Source organism: Schistocerca piceifrons, chromosome 2 (genome assembly GCF_021461385.2).
Source record: "Schistocerca piceifrons isolate TAMUIC-IGC-003096 chromosome 2, iqSchPice1.1, whole genome shotgun sequence".
In the NCBI taxonomy this organism is placed as follows: domain Eukaryota; kingdom Metazoa; phylum Arthropoda; class Insecta; order Orthoptera; family Acrididae; genus Schistocerca; species Schistocerca piceifrons.
This window is the reverse complement of record NC_060139.1, coordinates 270,959,878-270,980,810: the sequence shown is the minus strand read 5'-3', so window position 1 is coordinate 270,980,810 and position 20,933 is coordinate 270,959,878.

Genomic DNA, 20,933 nt, shown 5'->3' with positions numbered 1-20,933 from the left:
CTAACTGCCAAATATAGTAAAAGCATATCACTCAGGATAAAATTCGATCCCTTCAATACATGTTATGGAAAGATCAGGGAAATGAAATTATTCTGTATACAGTAGCACATAATGCTAGCATGACTGGAAGCGCAGGTTTATTTCCAAATGTAACACATGTACAGTGAATTGTTTGTGCCGCAACGAACGACTCACCTCAACGCGTACTATCCAGTATATCGAAAATCAAAGAAGGCCTTCGGAGTTCTTAACACAGTGGATTCGAAACAATATGTCCACTCATATATATACAGGGTGAGTCACTAACTATTGCCACCAAGGGTAACTCTGAAAGTGTGGTACGAGCTGAAAAGTTTGTGGGACAATTTGGTTTCTTGTTGCTAAATTGGGTCGCTTCAGAGATATCAAAGTCAACTTTTTTTTTTTTTAATGGGATGATATAATTTCGTACTTATTTTCTGACAGCGGCTATCGAGACGAATCCAACGACGTGTAAGAGTAAGGTCACCGATGGTCAAAAAGGTGGCGTGAACATCCATGATGTTCGAAATGATGACCATTGGTATCAATGCAGTGCGGCAGTCGTCTTATCATAGACTGAGAGCTATTCTTTATCACTTCGGCACTTATCGACGCACATGCTCTTACAATTCTCTCTTGTATATCGTGCAAATAGTAAATATTCGCCGAATACGGCATATTCATCTAACTTGCCATTGACATGTTAACACCATTTGACGGTTTCGCAATACCACACTAAAAGGAACGGTGAGACTAGTATCGTCCAATCAAGCAAATGTGAATTATGTATTTCTTCGGACAACAACTAGATATGCTTTTCATTTACGGAGAATGCCAACGAAATTCAGTGAGAGCTAGAGACTTACACGCTGAAAGATATTCTCAACGTACTCACTCTACAGGTCGTACATCTAAATATGAGTATGATAAATTGAGAACTACTGGATCTTTAACGCATCGGAAACATATTCGGCAAAGGGAAGTTACTAACGAGGAAACGGAAATTGGTATTCTGGCCACTGTGGTTCGAGATCCTTGTGTTAGTTTGCGTCAAATCCCTAGGGAATCTGGCATGAGATAGCTAAGTGTTGTTTGCGTTCTGCATCGCCATAAATATCATCGTTACCATATCAGTCTCCACCAAGAATTAACTGGTACGAATTGTATGCGTCACATTGAATTCTCCTGATGGTTTCAACTTCAGATTCAGAGGGATGACACATTTATTAATTTGATTTTGTTGACTGACGAGGCTACTTTCACGAACCATGGATATGTTAATTTGCAATACATGCATTGTTGGCCAATTGAATATCCATGTTTGCTGCAGCAAGTTGCACACCAAAAGCCGTGATCGATGAATGTGTGATGTGGGATTCAGGAGGACAGAGTTATAGACACCTATTTCATACAATGAAATCATAATGGCAGGAAGTACACCACATTGCTACAAGAAATATTAGGTCCGTTGTTGGAAGACATACCTTTAGGAACAAGGAACAGAATGTGGTATCAACATGGTGGGTGCCTTGCACATTTTTCGCTGATGGCTATAAATCAGTTACAGAGACCATTCCCAAGTCGTTGGACTGGACGCAGAGGAGATGTGTCGTGGCCGGCTCGTTCACCAAACTTGACGCCTCTGGATTTTTTCTTATGGGGATTCATAAAAACATTATTTATAAAGATGTTCCAACTACACCTGAAGATATGCGAGAAATAATTATCAGAGCATGTGTTTCGATAATTGCCGATGTCATAAGGAATACCACTCAATCCATGATAAGAAGATTGCCGCACTGCATTGATACCAATGGTCATCATTGGAACACCTCCTGTAAATGAATGTTCATGCCACCTTTTTTACCTTCGCTGATCTTCAAAGATATTGCTGTTTCACATCACTGGATTCATCTCGCTAGCCGCTATGAGAAAATAAGTACCAAACTACAGCATCCCATTTAAGAAAAAAACAAAGTTGACCTTGATATCTCTGAAGCGACCCCACCTAGCAACAAAAAACCAACGTCATATTATAGCCCCCATTTCCCCATGCAATTTTGTCCCTCAAACTTTTCAGCTTCTATCAAACTTTCGGAGATATTCTTGATGGCAATAGTTAGTAAGTCACCCTGTATATGGTGTCCCAAAATAATGTCTACAGTCTTTGGAACTGAGCATCTCTTTAAGGAAAGGGGTTAGAAATACTATTTTAGTGGTGTTAGGTGCCTCATGGTTCGACTTAAGGTCGTAATTGTTCGAACTGGTGTCTGTCAATCGCAATACACCGTCGACCTGGACTTACGACTGAACGAGATGCCAAATTTATTGTTTCCAACGGAACACCATCACAATCCTGCACAATTTGCTCTCTAAGATCATCCAGTGTGTGTGGTCTAGCAGTGAAAACTGTGTTCTTGAGAGAACCCAACAGAACGAAGTCTAGAGGAGTTAAATCTTCACACTCCCTCTTCGTCCTGTCCATCTGGCGGGGATGTACAATTGAGAAATGCCCTCACATCCTGTTGAAAGTGAGGTGGCGCCCTATCCTGTTGAGAGTAATAATATTCATTTCCAAACACAACACTAAGACCAGGAGTTATCATTTCCAACATTTCCAAGTACTAGTACTGTAACTCCTGGTACATTGACATGCCTTTTCTGGGTTACCTATGGATTCTCCCTGGCTCAGTACACGCAGTTATGGCGGTTAATTGTTCATGAAGTTTAAACGTCGCTTCATGTGACCAAAGAATTCGATCTTCTTCATATCTGTTAATGAATGCCTCAGAAAATTCGCTTCGCCCATCAGAATCATCCTCGTTAAGAGCATGGAGAAGTCTTGGAATGAAAGGTTAAAAATTCTGAGACTTCAAAATTCTATGAACACTGCTGCTGCAGATCCCAGTCCCACGAGAGCTTTGCCTCAGATTATTTGAGGGATCGTGTGTATGCCTGGATTACTGCATCAACACTCTCATTGTTTGTCGAACTTCTCTTTCGTCCGCTATGTCCCTTCTTCATATCGTACATCGTTCCTCCGTCTTCAAAATTATCTCTGATTCTTGTAATTGTTACTCTTGTCGGTGGTGCTGTTCCAAGTTCAACTCTCCAAGGTCAGTGTACCGTACTCACATTCTCTGTTTTCCAGCAACACGTTAGCACCCATTTGCGTTGTTCAAACGATAACGCCATGTTTGCTGACAATCCTGAAACCCAAGAAATCATTTGATGTTTTTCACCGCCTTCTAAATTATTACTCATAAAAATTGTACTTCTGTCTTCTTTAATTAAAGAGATATTCGGTTTCAAAGAGTGTATACATTATTCTGTGACACCCTGTGTATATATACATATATGTTGAGAAAGCCAGGATAGCTTGAATTTAAGAGCTTTATTCAAATTTCTGATTTCGACAGAATAATGCTTCAGACTGGAATTACACTGTATGAAAAGAAAATAGATAATCGGTACTTTGTGCAGATTACCAATTACCAGTCTGAAGATGTCATCATGATTCTGTCGAAACCAGTAATTGGAATAAAGGTCTTATAATAAAGCGATCCCAGCTTTGACAAATCTATATATATATAAACAGATATCGCCACAGCAACATCTGTAAGTTTTGTAGAATAAAAAAGGAACACTGTCTGCACTGTCTGAAAATTAGTCATGAATAGTATGTAATGTATTATAAAATGTTTATATCTTTATGCAAAATATGTTTTTGACACTTTTGCAATGTTGCGAAGAATTACTGTTATAGTTTTGCTAACGTATGTCTGTAAATTTCAGATTCTTAAAAATATAACTACGTATAGAATGAAATGGACATTCCAAACTGGTAAAATGACATACTGGAACGCTACGTTCCATAATGAGCTGTAGCTTAATGAAACAGACATGACAAAAGAAAAAATGACATATTAGATGGCTACACTCCATAATGAGTAGTGGTTTAGTAAGATGGAATGCCAATGTTTGAAATGGGCAGTACAATTTCTTGTTAAGTGTAAAGAGCAGGGAAGGCTGTTTCACATGCACTGTCAAACTTTCAGTGGGCGCTCAAGTGGTAAACAAGATTTGTAAATAAAGATACTGGAGTGGACAGCCTGGAATAAGGAAAAGACATTGAGAAAGTTTATACTTACTGTACATAGTGGTGTATAATTTTGGTGGACTACATAAAAATTGCTCAGTTAAAGACACTTACCTGGTGAAAGTAATAATTTTACCTAACAGTTTTTCATGCATACAAATGTAACGTTAAACGCTACTGAACGGAACTGCAGCAACATACTCAACTTGACGAAGCACCTGATCTACGGTATCAGAAGCCACAATGATCACATTATCGAAATGTGTGTCACAAGCTGTTGAACTCCTCTGTATTTCAGTGATATTTCCATTTCGATAACGAATATTGGAAGCTACTTATATTTTGACTAATACGATACTGTAAGTACTGCATGTACTAAATAAATTGAAGAGGCAAAGGAACTGTTACACCTGCCTAATATCGTGTAGGGCCCCGCGAGCACGCAGAAGTGCCGCAATACGACGTGACATGGATCCATTGATGGTGCTCTAATAATTACAAACGTATAAGTACGTGGTATCACGTAACATTCCGCCAGTGCGGAAGGTATTTTCTTCGTGATACATTACCCGTGTTAAGATGGACCGTTTACCAATTGCGTTGATGTATGGCTATTGGCATCAAAACGCCCAACGGGCGTGTGCTATGTATGCTGCTCGGTATCCTCGACGACAACATACAAGTGCCCAGGCCGTTCGCCGGATAGTTGCATTATTTAAGGAAACAGGAAGCGTTCAGCCACAAGTGAAACGTCAACCACGACCTGCAACAAATGATGATGCCCATGTAGGTGCTTCAGCTGCTGTCGTGGCTAATCCGCTCATCAGTAGCAGACAAATTGCGCAAGAATCGGGAATCTCAAAAACGTCGGTGTTGAGAATGCTACATCAACGTCGTTTGCACCCGTACCATATTTCTATGCACCAGGAATTGCATGGCGACGACTTTGAACTTGGCTGCGACAAGGGGAACATCAGCGACCTTTGCGGGTTAATGTATGGTCCGGCATTATGTGAGGAAGGATAACTGGCCCCCATTTTACCGATGGCAATCTAAATAGTGCAATGTATGCTGATTTTCTGCGTAATGTACTACCGATGTTACTACAAGATGTTTCACTGCATGACAGAATGGCGATGTACTTCCAACATGATGGATGTCCGGCACATAGCTCGCGTGCGGTTGAAACGTTATTGAATAGCATATTTCATGACAGGTGGATTGTTCGTCGAAGCTACCATTCATCACATTGCCGGCCAGTGTGGCCGAGCGGTTCTAGGCGCTACAGTCTGGAACCGCGCGACCGCTACTGTCGCAGGTTCGAATCCTGCCTTGGGCATGGATGTGTGTGATGTCCTTAGGTTAGTTAGGTTTAATCAGTTTCAAGTTCTAGGGGACTGATGACCTCAGCAGTTAAGTCCCATAGTGCTCAGAGCCATATGAACCATTCATCACATTAAGCATAAATTCTGCCGAATTCATCTTGCAACCTCCCACAGTCACTCAACAACACATTTTCGTCCACCACAGCACATCAGGAAACGAACATAGGTTGCTGCCAACACAAACTGCCAGACCATTTATTTCTGCAGAGGATAAGTGTGGTCCTACACTTCCCTGGAGCATTCCTGATGAAACCCTTGTCTGTGATGAACACTCGCCGTCGACGGCAACTTACTAGACGGTATTGATTAAGAAGTCTCCGAGTCACTTAGATATCTGGGAACCTAATCCGTACGTTCATACCTCTGTTAATAGTCTACAATTGCGCACCATGTCAAACATTCCGTGGAAATATGAGAATTTATAATCTACCTGTTGCCCTTTATCCATGATTCACACTATTTCTTGCGAAAAAAAGGGCAAGCTGAGTTCCTCGAACGATGTTTTCTAAATCTGTGTTGAATTGTGGTTAGAAGCTTCTGCGTTTCAGTGAAATTTATTGTACCTCATTCATGACTCACGTGTGTGGCCGAGCAGTTCTAGGCGCTATAGTCTGGAACCACGCGACCACTACGGTCGCAGGTTCGAATCCTCGGGCATGGATGTGTGTGATGTTCTTAGGTTAGTTAGGTTTAATTAGTTCTAAGTTCTAGGGGACTGATGACCTCAGAAGTTAAGTCCCATAGTGCTCAGAGCCATTTGAACCATTTGAACTCTTGTGTATCTAACGGTAGTATTAGATTCTCCATTACACGGTGTTTCTGTAGTACATTTATGAACCATCAACTATCCAGTGAATACGAATGAATACTTTTACAGCTTAATGAGTTGTAGGACAAATTACAGTGGAGTAACGTTAATGACTGCCATAGTTTGAGCCACTTCAACTTAGGTTCAGAATTATTGCACAGAGTCTCGCACAGTGAGGACACGTAATACAACTGATTGGTCGCCTTTCGGGTGAGGACGGTGAGCTTGCCATATTGTAGCTGTTAATGGAGAAATGAGCTCCAGCCTCCATCTCTCTATCCGTCTTAATTCTATAATCAACAGAAACAACATGGGGACAACACTACTGGGTTAAAAGTGCTATCTACATCCATCTTTGCGGTACACTTTTTCAGATGCCAATTCAGACTACGACAACAGCAATCCAACAGGCAAAAAAACTTACCACCCCACAGTGCACTCAGTCTTTAGATGGATATCTTCAGCAAATGAATGCGTTTTGGATAGGGTTTATTGGTATAGGTACGTCTATAAATCAGATCTATGTCCTCAAACTACATAGTGTGTGAGGTGGAAGGGCATAACGGGTAAAGGATGTTTCCGGTGTGGAGCGAGTAAAGATTTTCCTGTTTGCTGCGTTTGGCTTCAGTGGCTTTGGGCATACCGCTCCACTTGCGGTGTGACGCTCTGGTTGCATAATACATGTGGCAGCCGTCAGAGGGAATTTTCCTGTCGAATCACACGGCGCAGCTGGATACAGGGGGCCGCACGTGGCCAGAGGGAGACTCCCCTTCAGATATTCCAGATGCTACTCCAAAAAATTAGGGGAAGATTGTATTCTAAGTGAACAGAAAATAACCATAGAGTTTATTAGCTCTCAAAAACAGCTCCCATTTTCCGTTTTTTTAAAGAGTGCCCTCGCCTACACCTATACCTTTCACCTTTAAATTGTTCTCGGACATTCGGGTTTCTACTGATTTTTTAATAACGTAATCCCAGTATGCAGAAGCATGGGACCAAATTTCAGTTTCACAAAACACTGTATGAGTACCAGTCGTGTCCCGGGTATGCATTTGTTGCAATTCCATTAGCCTATCTCCTGTTGCCCCTGTTTCCTTCCTCTGTCCATCTGTTACACATCGCTCCCTCTGTTGTCCATCTCCTCCTCTTCTCTTTCTCTCTGTCCATCTCCTCTCCTTCGTATCTGTATACATAGTCTCCTCGTCCCCCCCTCTCACTCTGTCCGTCTGTTCGTTCCCCTTTCTCGCTCTATATTGTAACATCCAGCCAAGTAGGAGGTTGCTGGTTCTTACCCCCATATGTTTTCTTTCCAGATACTAATATGCGTGTCGCGTTTTGTAGAAATCGATCCAGAGGTTTAGAAGGAGCTTCTGAGCCGCCTCTTTGCCAGAATACGCACATGTCACATATATTGCTCATACACCTGACGTAGTTCACATGCATTTGTACACATACTTCACCAGTATCTGTAGGGAATTTTTTCCTGTCGTTCGATCTCACGTACCTCAATCTCTATGACGTCAAATCTCCTGAAAAATGTGACGTATAATGATACAATTTTCTAGGTATAATAGGTTATTTGTACAGCTCTCTTAGTTCTTTATTTTTCTTATCTTGCATTCCACATTATTTTCACCACGCATAAGTTCAAAAAATTTCCTTAGTACTTTTCTTTCTGATATTAACAGTTTTCTTTATCTTTCTTTCTAAATATTAATATTGTACATCCGTATAACGTTACTGGCATGACAGTCGGATTATGAAGGTAGCACTAAGCGCTCTGCTCTTTAAGATTTTGCTAAAGCTATAAAATATTTAGTTTATTATTGGTAAATGGGCATTATTTCTACACCGATTCTACTGCTATTACTAAAAGACTTCCTAAGAGCCTGAAGCGGTCAGCTGTCTTTAAAGCAAATCCATCTCCGGCCAAAGGTGCATCACTTCGAATTTTCTTACGTGTTACAAGTAATCCGGTTTTCTCACAGAGTTTGTAATAACTTTTCATCATTCCGATTCATTACATTTTGGAACTACTTATTAATGTCTCAAAGCTTTGTCTTCGGCGTACACAAGTCAAGTAATGTTCACCATCTGCATTTTTATTAAAATTCGCTGTTGATCATCTCCAGGTCGAGGATAAATGAAACGGGTGACACGGCGTTCCCTTGCATCAGTGCAGTGTTCCTCTTAAATATTTCAGTTTATCCTGCAGGTGTCTTCATACAACATAAAGTTCACTGTATACACATGTTAACTAATCTGATTAACTCGAACCGTATTTCAAATTCCTTCGTTATATTTAGCAGCGTCTGTCGGTGTATGCTATAATAGGCTATTCCGAAATTTAAAAGTAATATGTAGACGTGTACTGGGTGGTTATAATTATACTGCAGCTACTCACAGACGTCCAGTGTGGGCACAGATTACCGTACTGCAGCGAAAGTTGGTAGATACTGTAGTGTGTTTATGCGAAAAGGTTTTACGTTGAAAAACAAGGACGAAAGGAATGTAGAAATGTTTCCACATGTAATGGATCAGGAACATGGCGTGAGCAGAAAGTGAAACAAGTGAATAAAGCACACGACTGATTTTACTGTTTATCACCACTTACACGATTTGTTCATTATAAGCACCAGAGACGGCAGCTGGGTGCTGTACAGCGCCAGATTTCCATCTGGTGGCCAGAACTCAAACTATTTATTCCCAGCGTAAGAAAGCTCCGCATTAACAGATTAGAATATTTTCCAAGTTTAGCTACCATACGATAATTACAGCCCACACTGTACTTTGTTGAGTAGCTCAAGTTTAATTATAACCAGTTAATAGACAGAATTTCCACACCTTCTCATTTACACTGAAGCGCCAAAGAAACTGGTATACCCACGCCTGTTCAAAACTAGAGACATGTGAACAGCCGGAATACGGCCCTGCAGTCGGCAACGCCTCTATAAGACAACAAGTGTCTGGCGCAGTTGTTAGATCGGTTACTGATGCTACAATGGTGGGTTATTAAGATTTAAGTGTGTTTGAACGTGGTGATGTAGTCGGCGCACGAGCGATGGAACACGGCATCTCCAAGGTAACAACGAAATGGGGATTTTCAGTACGACCATTTCACGAGTGTACCGTGAATATCAGAAATCCGGTAAAACATCAAATCTCCGACATCGCTGTGGCCCGAAAAAGATTTTGCAAGAACGGGACCAATGACGACTGAAGAGAATCGTTCAATGTGACTGAAGTGTAAGTCTTCCGCAGATTGCTGCAGATTTCAATGCTGGGCCATCAACAAATGTCAGCGAGCGACCCATCCAACGAAACATTATCGATATGGGCTTTTGGAGTCGAACGCCCTCTCGTGTACCCTGATGAGTGCACGACACGAAGCTTTACGCCTCGCCTGGGCCCGTCAACACCGACGTTGGACTGTTCATGACTGGAGACATGTTGCCTGGTCGGACGTGTCTGGTTTCAGATTGTATCAAGCGGATGGACGTGTATGGGTTAGGAGACAACCTCATGAATCCATGGATGCTGCATGTCAGGAGGGGACTGTTGAAGCTGGTGGAGGCTCTGCAGTGGTGTGAGGCGTGTCCAGTTGGAGTGATATGGGACCATTGATAAGTCTACATACGACTTTGCCAGGTGGCACGTACGTAAGCATCCTGTGTGATCACCTGCATCCATTCATGTCCATAGTGTATTCCAACGAACTAGGGCAATTCCAGCAGGACAGAGTGACACCCCACAGCTCCTGAATAGCTACTGAGTGGCTCCAGGAACCCTCTTCTGAGTTAAAACATTTCCGCTGGCCACAAAACTCCCCAGACATGAACATTATTGAGACTATCTTGGAAGCCTTGCAACGTGCTGTTCAGAAGAGATTTCCACCCCCTCGTACTCTTGCGGATTTATGGTCAGCCCTGCAAGATTCATGGTGTCCGTTCCCTCCAGCGCTACTTCAGACATTAGTCGAGCTCATGCCACGTTGTGTTGCGGGAATTATGCGTTCTCGCGGGGGCCCTATGCGATATCAGGCAGGCGTACCAGTGTCTTTCACTCTTCAGCGAAGTTATTTGTCTTATAATGAATAACTGATATAATCAGGATCTATTTCTTCGGAAATCGAATTTTTGGTCCCCAGTTACTCTTCAGCTATTGGGATCTGGGTTAACAGTAAATGGATAGGATTTTATGACATATAGTGAAGCAATTTCTTTGTAAATATCGCATACAATGAGATCATTCTTCTTAAATATGGGACATATAATTGCGGTTTTCCAGTCTGCTCGTAGAGATTACGTCTTTCAAATTGTTTCTAACAAAAAATTGCAATTCTAATTCCAGTTGTGGTCTTCCGTTTTTGCAATAACTCAGCGTATATCCTGTCTTCACCCCAAGCTTAATTTGTCCTTTGATTTCTTTATTGTTTGCTGTATTTGGATTTCTGGTTGGGTGGTGACTTGTACATTGACTGTACTAGGTTTTTCAGATTTATAATAAGACTGCGGCTTATTGCAGCTGAATATATGTGATATGTATGTCTCCCGTCCTTTCTCTTTCACCTATTCGGTGAGGATCTTCGTATGCCGCTCTCTTATAAGCTGTTCGCTTTTATTGAATTTATCAAAAGACTTTTTTTATATGTTGGTGTAACTACCGTGCAGTGTGATGGTTAAAATCATCTTCTACTTTTCTTCTGCGAAACTTAATGCAATATTAAAACTGGAACTGACTATCTTTAACATAACATAAATACTGGTTCAAAATATTTTAGATGAGTACCATGATTCACGTCTACAAACCAGCCACTTGCGAGTGAGCGTATGTGGAGGCTCACCACATGACAGGGAACGATTTGACTCGCGTTGGGGAAAACGATGGTTCAACCTACCTGATTTAGTTTCCCCGTGGTTTCTCAAAATTGCTTAAGGCAAATGCCGAAATTGTTCCCTTGAAAAGTACGTGATCGACTACCTTAAAAAACTGGGCATGTTCTCCTATTATAGTGATTTATTCGTCGATTGGACTATAAAACTACGTCTCGTTTCTCTACTTTACAGGATCATAAGGACGTCCGTAACCAGTGGCGGGATTTAAGTGGGACGGTCCGGAAGCAGGGGCGTATTATCCATGATGCAGTGCATGCTTTATTTTATTAAATATATGTCTCGGTACGTCACAAATATTCGTTACACAAATCCATTATTAATAATTAAATCATAATATAATACCCATCCCACATTCCGATTATCATTCCTTTGAACCGACATCTAGTGTTCCGTTCCGCAGAAGACATGTCTTGTCTGCACAAGCGCTGCTTGTCGTTTGTGACATCACACTAAGCTCATGTGAAACATGGATAATACAGCCGATACAATATCGCATTCATTAAATTTTCTGTTCTATCATGCTGAATTCATTGTGTACTAGTGAGTTTAATGAAAAATGAGAGCATTGTGTTTAATGTGTTTGAAAATATTCTAGTCAGCAGTTTCGCAAAATGAATGACGGTAATAATGACGCTATGGTGGGTATTTTTAATTAATCCTCCCACTCATGAACATTATGTGAAAAATTTGAACTTGTTAAAAATGGTCGATTTAAAGACTGAGAACAGATCTAGAAATTTTATATGAACATTTAATCGTGATATTTACAATAAAACAATTTGGTTATGAGGCAGTCAAAACTTTATAAAGTCTTATGCGAGCCATGTTTGCTGCTCTGAAAGGACAAATCTCCTTGGAACAGTGTAGATCGTGTTATGTACAAACTGAGACAATGCATGGCCCAATAAATATAGCGAGCATTTTTGGCGGATCCACGTGTACCACTATTCACTTGGGGAGAGCTTCTCGGTAGCTTGAAAGTTCTTGAAAGGTGTAGTATTGGCAGAACTATAAGAATAGTATAACCGGAGTAAATTAAGAAAGAAATTTAAGACTACTTCCCAGTGATAAATAAAAAATGTTTCGCATCAAGTAGAGGACTTTCTATCTCGCGTCTTCACAGAGATCCGTTGTTATTTGTCAAAACAAAACAAAAAAAAACTGGATTGGGAAACACGCTACGAGAGCTGTTCTGCAGTCTCCAGTTTCCGCCTGCTTCCACCATTTGTCAGATACAATACAAGGCCCCGCCCAGAAGCGGAAAGAATTTCGTGTTTCATCTGCTACCCCCAGACCGACCGCAGGCACGCAGCCGAAATCTGGGGGCAGAGAGCAATTTCTCATTTCCTTCTATCCTGCCTACGGTTCACTGAGATATTTAGCCGTCCTACTCTCTTCATTACATTCAGTACAAAGAATATATTAAGAAGGTACTCATCCGGCCAAAGATGTGTTTGCTACATTTCGAAATGTAACCTCTCTTGGTGAACATTCACTCACAACGGATTACTTTAATTTCGAAGCTGGTTAGCGGATCCGACTAACGGGAGAGTAGATCGGAGTTTCCTAGCGGTACTGCTCTCACCGGATATCTTACGTTCTATCAAAGGAAACGACGAGGAAACCGATGAGGCAGTCGTTTCGCCAAAGACATTGATGCAGTGTTCCAATATACTTTACTGTTCATATACAGAAGAGGTAGGTTGAAGTTTATGTAGATTCTAGGAGTCTTCGTGCAAAAGTGTTTTATGTGAGAATTTTATTACATTAGTGAACAGAGAATATGCATAGATGTCTAAACGGACCAGATGTCTGGCACGTAGACTTATGACAAAGATCCAGGACCGGAGACCTGCAATACGTGTCTTTCTGTTGGTCGTCCTGTGGCACAGGTGGAGGAATGTCTAACTTTTATAATCATCTTAAAACGTTCCAGAAAGATTGTTGGGAAGATCAGGGACTTAGAGTACGTAAAGGATGCATGAGAAATGAAATTTGTGCATATAATTGTGTCCAAACGAATTTTACCCATACACAGCACGTAACTAAATTCCCCTTGCTAATTTGAGAACAGGTTCCTTACACCAAAACAAGAAAAAAGTGTTTAGTAAACATGAGCTCTGAAACGTTCATCTTAAGATGTATATCCCTTGAAAAGATGTATCTTTGAGGTCGTCTGACAAATCTCGTCTACTGAAAAGTCTTGCTTAGTTTCCGTTCCCTAAATATGGAAACCAAGCAGCTTCCAGTAGAACAAGCGATCATAGCACCTAAGCTATGCATTATGTAACTCATTTGTAATGAAGATTTTTTTCTAGTTTTGGTGTAAGGAAAATATATACATAGTCGGTTAAGGTAATTCAGCTACAACCCATATAAACACATGGCCTGACAGAAAGAAAACTAAAGCTCACAGAAGGGTTGGAGCAAAAGAAATCATACTTCCCAGGTTTACGGGGTGTTTGAAGTTATTTCAGTGGTTAAGCATTGAGTCAAATTCACAGAGAATTTATCAAGATGAGACTGCTATCAGTGTGACGTTACACTGCCTCTGAGCTGGATGTAACCAAGGAGTCGGGTGGGAGGAGGTGTCACAAATCCGTTGTATACTCTTATAATGCAAAATTGCTCAAATATGTTGTAACTGACCCTTGACATCGTCGATATTGCCACTAAGTCGGAGTTGACATCCGGCCTGGACCCACACATCTCCTGCCTAGGTCAGATATGGGCCACGAAGTTACGTCAACATCAAACAGACAGTTTCAGAGACACATGCCACGTGTGAACGAGCATTATTCTATTGATGAGTGCACCACGATACTGCGGCATGGAAGGTAAACACATGAAGACACGGAGTGTAAGTGATGTATTGTTGTGGCGTCAGAAGTCAGAATTCCCTTAACCAACACCAACCGTAGCCTGAAATAAGCTCCCCCCCCCCCCCCCCACACACACACACCATGACACCAGGATCAACACCGCGTGTCTCTACAAAACACTGCCTTGGTCACCGCCATACTAGCAAAAATGGCCACCCAGGTTAGTGCAGAAGTGCAAGGTGTTAATTGTAGTTGTGGGGGAGGGTGATAAAGATTTGGGGGCAAGATATTAACATTTCAGAGCCCGTTAAAGTAGTTGCTGGGCATGTTGACAGGTCCAGGAGGATAGGCGGCAAGTTGCTACAATTAAGTGGCAAGTTGATACAGTTCTAGGACAAGTTGATACCGTTTGGATGGGGCTGAGGGGCAAGCTGTTACAGTTAAGTGGCAAGTTAATACAGTTCCAGGCTAAGCTGATGCAGTTTTGGTGGGGCTAAGAGGGAAGTTGTTACTATTAGATGGCAAGCTGATACAGTTTGAAGACAAGTTGATACAGTTTGGTTGGGCCTAGTTGACACAGTTTTGGAGGGACGTTGTTACAGCTTCAGGGTCAATAAATGCAGATTCAGTGTAAGTAGATGCATTTTATGTTTTGTTCACAACATTAGTGCATAAGGAATAATATTCCCACATCGGTCTCATCAACTCTGATTCATACATCACAGTATGTAGTGTATAAGGACATAAGTGTAGATGTTTCTATTGGTAACAAAGAACAGTTTACTAAATAACGTTATTTGCAGACTATGAATTGTAGCTTCTCCTTCTCTGCCCTGTGTAGGATACGTAGAAATTGTTCATCGTCGCTTTCTCCAGAGAGTACACCGAACCACACGTTAACAAAAACCCTTTCCTTTAGTCTGCAATAGACTGAGTGTAGGAAGCGAATGAAGCACTAACAAGTCCGGAAGATAGCAAAGTAGGTGTAACAATACAAGACTTTTTAAATCGGAAACCACTCGAGACCGGAATTAAAGTAAGTCAACTGGTCTGTGCAGTGGTACGATATGAACAGCTATAACGTACAGCAACGAGTGAGACGCACCACAAGCCAGGGCCACAGGCTCAGCCGAAAACAGTTGCGTGACGCGCTTATCTCGGCCTTGGTTTCCCTTAAGATGGCGCACCCTTAGTACCTCTGACACATCTACCTCAGTGCCTGGCGGGGAATCCAAATCACTGTCGGATACAAAAGTGACAAGTCGGATGATTTTAGGATGGTTAGTTCCTCTAAGTCCTTGTGGCAAGAGTACGCCATTTTCCTCTGTACAGTATATCAGATGTTGATGTGCGGAAGAATGGATAGAAAACGGTACGTCTATATTGACAGTTGTAGTTCACTTAGTGATGTAGTTATGACTGTGCAGAGAACTTCATGTAGTAAATTTTATGACATTTTCATGGGAAGAGTGTTAGATGCTGCAGACAACCAACATATTGCTTGTCTACATATCAAGGTACGTCATATAAAAATATCTGCGCATATAAATTGTTCGTAGTAATAAAAAGAATTGCTAGTGATCTTGGCTAACTTGATTCTTCAAGAATAGCATAGAACTCCCATAGTGTTGGTACGCCATGACACAACCGTTCATTAATGCCGTGAGTTTACTTGCTCTGAATTGCGGAAGTGAACTTGTACTAGTCCACGTTGACGTGCAAAACCTTTGTGTCCATCTGAATTAGTAAGAATGAATCTGGTTATAGAACGCTGCACTTGTTATTTGGATGCCAAATGGCTTGCAAGTTATGTTCACTTGATTTTGAACCATTAATATAAATTAACTGTAGGTACTGCTTCTCATTTCAATTTCACTAATTCAAATACTGAATGTTGGAGTGCCTAGTGGCATAGTCATCGTCTCCCGCCATTTCTTGATGGCGTACTGCAAGCTGCCACCGTTTTCTTAACTATCTGTTGCACACAATACTGTTTACGAATAGTTAATTATATTTATATTAATTTGTACTCCATTGTTGTGCATGACAATTTCAGCAGAGAAGGTAGATCTTCAATTCAGTCACTAACTGGAGCGTTTCTGTGATTGATTCCCTTAAGTGTAGTTGTTTATGTTACAAAAACAAAATTACCTAGAGTATTACTTCGGTGCGGCTAGTATTACCTGCCGACTTACGTATATTCAAAACTTTGGAATTGTGAGATCATTCAACTGTCTCTAAATCGAACTGTAACCATTTATTCTCTTTTCACATCTGTACATTGTGATTGTATTAAGGGGCATCCATCTGCATCACATTTTTGTTGTTTCCGCAGGATTTTAGAGGTGATTTTCATTATCTTATTATACATTCTGTATCTGCAATTTATTACGCTGTGCACTTTAGGTAGGTATGATTTACTCATTTATCTTTGTTTTCGGCATCGTAGTCAGAATATGTCAATTAATTGTTTATTGGATTACCAATTTCTTTATTCCGAAACATAGTTTCACCTGTCCAAACTTGATTGTTATACTTCGCTAGTAATGCAATTATAATGTGAGCAGCCAAACGAATTTGATAAATGCATCTTTGTGATTGATAATGTTACGATAATGCGTTTTCGCTGTTTTATGTGAGACCACAGTGACCTACACTATCTGATCAAAAGTATCAGGACACCCCCTAAAACATACGTTTTTCATATTACGTGCATTGTGCTGCCACCTACTGCCAGGTACTCCACATAAGCAACTTCAGTAGTCATTAGACATCGTGAGAGAGCAGAATGCCGGCCGCGGTGGTCTAGCGGTTCAGGCGCTCAGTCCGGAACCGCGCGACTGCTACGGTCGCAGGTTCGAATCCTGCCTCGGGCATGGATGTGTGTGATGTCCTTAAGTTAGTTAGGTTTACGTAGTTCTAAGTTCTAGGGGACTGATGACCACGGATGTTGTCCCATAGTGCTCAGAGCCATTTGAAAATGGTTCAAATGGCTCTGAGCACTATGGAACTTAACATCTGAGGTCATCAGTCCCCTAGAACTTAGAACTACGTGAACCTAACTAACCTAAGGACATCACACAATCCATGCCCGGGGCACGATTCGAACCTGCGACCGTAGCGGTCGCGCGGTTCCAGACTGAAGGGCCTAGAACCGCTCGGCCACATCACGGACTTTGAACGTGGTCAGTTGATCGGGTGTCACTTGAGTCATACATCTATACGCGAGATTTCCACACTCCTAAACATCCCGAGGTCCACTGTAGTGAAGTGGAAACGTGAAGGGAAACGAACATCACAAAAGCGTACAGGCCGACCTCGTCTTTTGACTGACAGAGACCGTCGACAGTTGAAGAGAGTCGTAATGTGTAATAGGCAGACATCTATCCAGACCATCACACAGGAATTCCAAACTGCATCCGGGTTCACTGCAAGTACTATGACAGTTAGGCGGGAGGTGAGAAAACTTGGATTTCATGGTCGAACGGCTGCTCGTAAGCTACACATCACTCCAGTAAATGCCAAACGGCTGAACATTGGAAAAACGCTGTGTGGAGTGACGAATCACGGTACACAATGTGGCGATACGATAGCAGGGTGTGCACATGGCGAATGCCTGGTGAGCGACATCTGTCATCGCCTGTATTGCCAACAGTAAAATTCGGAGGCGCTGTGGTTATGGTGTGGTCGTGTTTTTCATGGAGGGAGCTTGCACCCCTTGTTGTTGAAAGAAGTGAAATAGAGGCTGAAAATTTTTCACATCATCCGTAATAAAAAATGCACTGTATATGAAGGAATATTAAAATCACAATACTATACATGATATTGTCATAGTGCTACTCTGGACACTATTTAAATAAATTTTTTGCGTGGTGATGGCTAAAAACTTGTTGATAGAAACTAACCGCCAGTTTCCCAAACATCATTATAATTATGTAACCATACAACCGCAAATGTACAAATAATAAAACTTTCTAAAGGTTCTCTGAATAGTTACGAATGTATCTGGTGACCGGAATAATGTGCAGATGCTTAGGAAGAATAGACGATGTGTACTACAAGGAGATCATTTAGATTTCAGTGTAAGAAAAGACTCCGACATTCCGCATAGTAACTGAACGCACACTGAAGAAAAATCTTACGTTCCTAGAATTTCTGGACCTGGAAAAATAATCCGACAGTGTAAGGTACTTGCAGCACAGTTCAGAGTAATTTTCTCGTAAGCTGCTCGCCTCATAAAAGTGTGCACACCTTAATCAATACTGTACTACACGATACCATTTTCAAATATATCTGTGAACACAAAGGCTTCTTTTTCCTTCGTTCCCTTGCCGGGCGAAAATCTTGCCTTAACTTTGACAATTACTGATTTCGTCTGTAATCCTTAGCTGTCATCGTATCGGTGTTGTAATAATAGAAACCTCATTAGAAGAAGCAGGTAACAATGACGATAGTACAGAAAACGGAGCCCTCTGAATGGCGAGTTTGTATCGATTTTCTGTGTAGACTGAAAAGGACAGATTCGAGTGACAGGAACGACTATCTGGCTACTGTCGTGGAAGTCGAAGACTTCATATTGAAGATGAAAGCGTGAAACAGGTTTGTTGTACTCATGTTGGTAGTCAAAGAAGACACGGTTGTACAACGATCAGTATTTTTATTTACATATTTTATTAAAGGTTTTAATAGTTAAGATGACTGAGCCTATAAATGTGTTAAGTGCAAGAGCTGCCCTATCCATGTTCATTTATTCCATTGCGACTTACTGTACCCAATGCTTGGTCCAAGACCGTCGACATAATGAATGTAACTTAGTTTTCAAACACGTCCGTAGCTCTGGAAAGCTGGCAAATAACCTAAGAACAGGCTCACCGTATTTTTTTGGGTCCATCACATGACATAATACAATTCTTTTGAATCCAACCCAGGAAATATTTTCTAAATTACTCAACAGCTTTAAGAGTTCCTTGAGCATTAAATTTTATTTGTTCAGCAGCTTCTTTCACTAGAGATTACATTCTTCAGAAATTACTTGTGTGTTTCAATTACGTTGTAAAATTCAGGACAAGGAGATTCTGAGTTAATTTTAACATTCAGAAGACCTTTAACAGTAGACGTTGAAAATTTATGTCTTTCTGCAGACCATATGTTCGACATAATTGAAAAACCTCTCACAGCTGGAGTAGATGCCCCAGACAGAAAAATAGCAGACTCAACCATTTTAGAAATATTGTAACATCAGTCTTTCGAAACACCTCAAAAGTTGATGTATATATGCAGATTGAAGCGAGGAATCGTAATTTGCACCAAGGCCGGGATTCGAACCCAACTCTCCTGCTCACTAGGCAGACGCGCTACCCCACTACACCCTCCTGACACGGTGGTTTTATACAACTACACGGACTCTCCTATCACTCCTCCCTCCCCATTCCAAATTTCCCTTCACGCCTCAGCTCACTTTGTATTCCCCCTATACTCGAAGAGCATTGGAGAGGCTGTCCAACTGTACTTCAAAAGCACCTCAATATCGAACGAGACGGGGAATGCTACCTGAAACCCAGGCATATGTGCTTTAATCAAATGAAACTTTGTGTTTCCAGGGACCTATTTAAGTCTCATATATCTACGATTTATATGTGCAGACTGAAGCTTTCCATTTATCTTCAAGAGTTTCTGGCGCTTTTCATAAATCGAACTGCAGCCTATTCTTTGGTTTTGAATTACCTGGTTCAGCAATGTACGTTCATCAAATAGGTCATCAGTACTTATGGAATCGTCTTTAATTTCAATTACAACTTTTACACTCTCTCCTAAATTAGACCATACAGTTTCACTCGGATAATTTATCCACTGAAACTTACTAACGGAAACAAACCTGGTTTCTCACAACTCATAAAAATTGTCAACGCCTGAGAAGAATTTTTGCTCCCGAACATTGGTATTTTCTGTTAGAGTAATTAGTAATTCTTTAAATACATACTTTTTTTGCACATTGCTGAACGATGAGAGATAAAATGATCAAAAATGTGCAGACGTGTCTCTTCACGGACGAAAACAACATGAACGCATTGCTCAACTTGTGTTGCCAAATCACGGCCAGAGTGTGAAGAGTTTTGCAGGAACCGGAAGTCACGCCTCCCAATCGACGCAGCGCTTGCTCCGAAGCTGCCTGAGGGAGACACGGCTATAACAGAATGTTTAAAGCCGCGAAGTCGAAAATATAAATCTTGAATTTAAAAAAATGCCCCACACTTTTTTTGCCACACATGACCCTGGACAGCACTAAAAAACAAGACTGTCCGGGATAATCCCGGACATATGTTAAGCCAACCTGAGGTAAGTATTTGAATTACCACAATAACACCTCTCTCATTCACACCAAGAGTCCTAATTCTATATTAAGCGACAAATGCGATTTTTTGTAGCTACTAATTCTATATTAAGCGACAAATGCGATTTTTTGTAGCAACTAGATATATGTCATCTGAGTTAGCTGCATAATTTTAGGGAACCATGCACACATAAATCCGCTTGGCGACATTTGTCACTATAAACTCAATCACTAAGAAAGTAGCTGCAAGTGTAAGTGGTAAAAACTTTAGCGGTGCGGTACTGACACTGTCCTTCACTATACGTTATGGCGAGTTGAATCGCTTGTACTGTTGCTGTGTGCTTTACCCCACACTAATTTCTTAATGGAAGCTTTAATGTAGACTTCAATGAAGTTAATCATTCGTGTATCGACAGTTTATCTAGCCTATAGTATTTAGTTCATTTCATTATGACGTGATAATAAAAACGTGTTCCAAGTAGGCTGTATTCTTTTTATTATCCGTGCAGTTAGCCAGTTTCATTCGTGGGTAATTTTCAAACACATATTTTAAGCTTCATGTTTCATTTCGC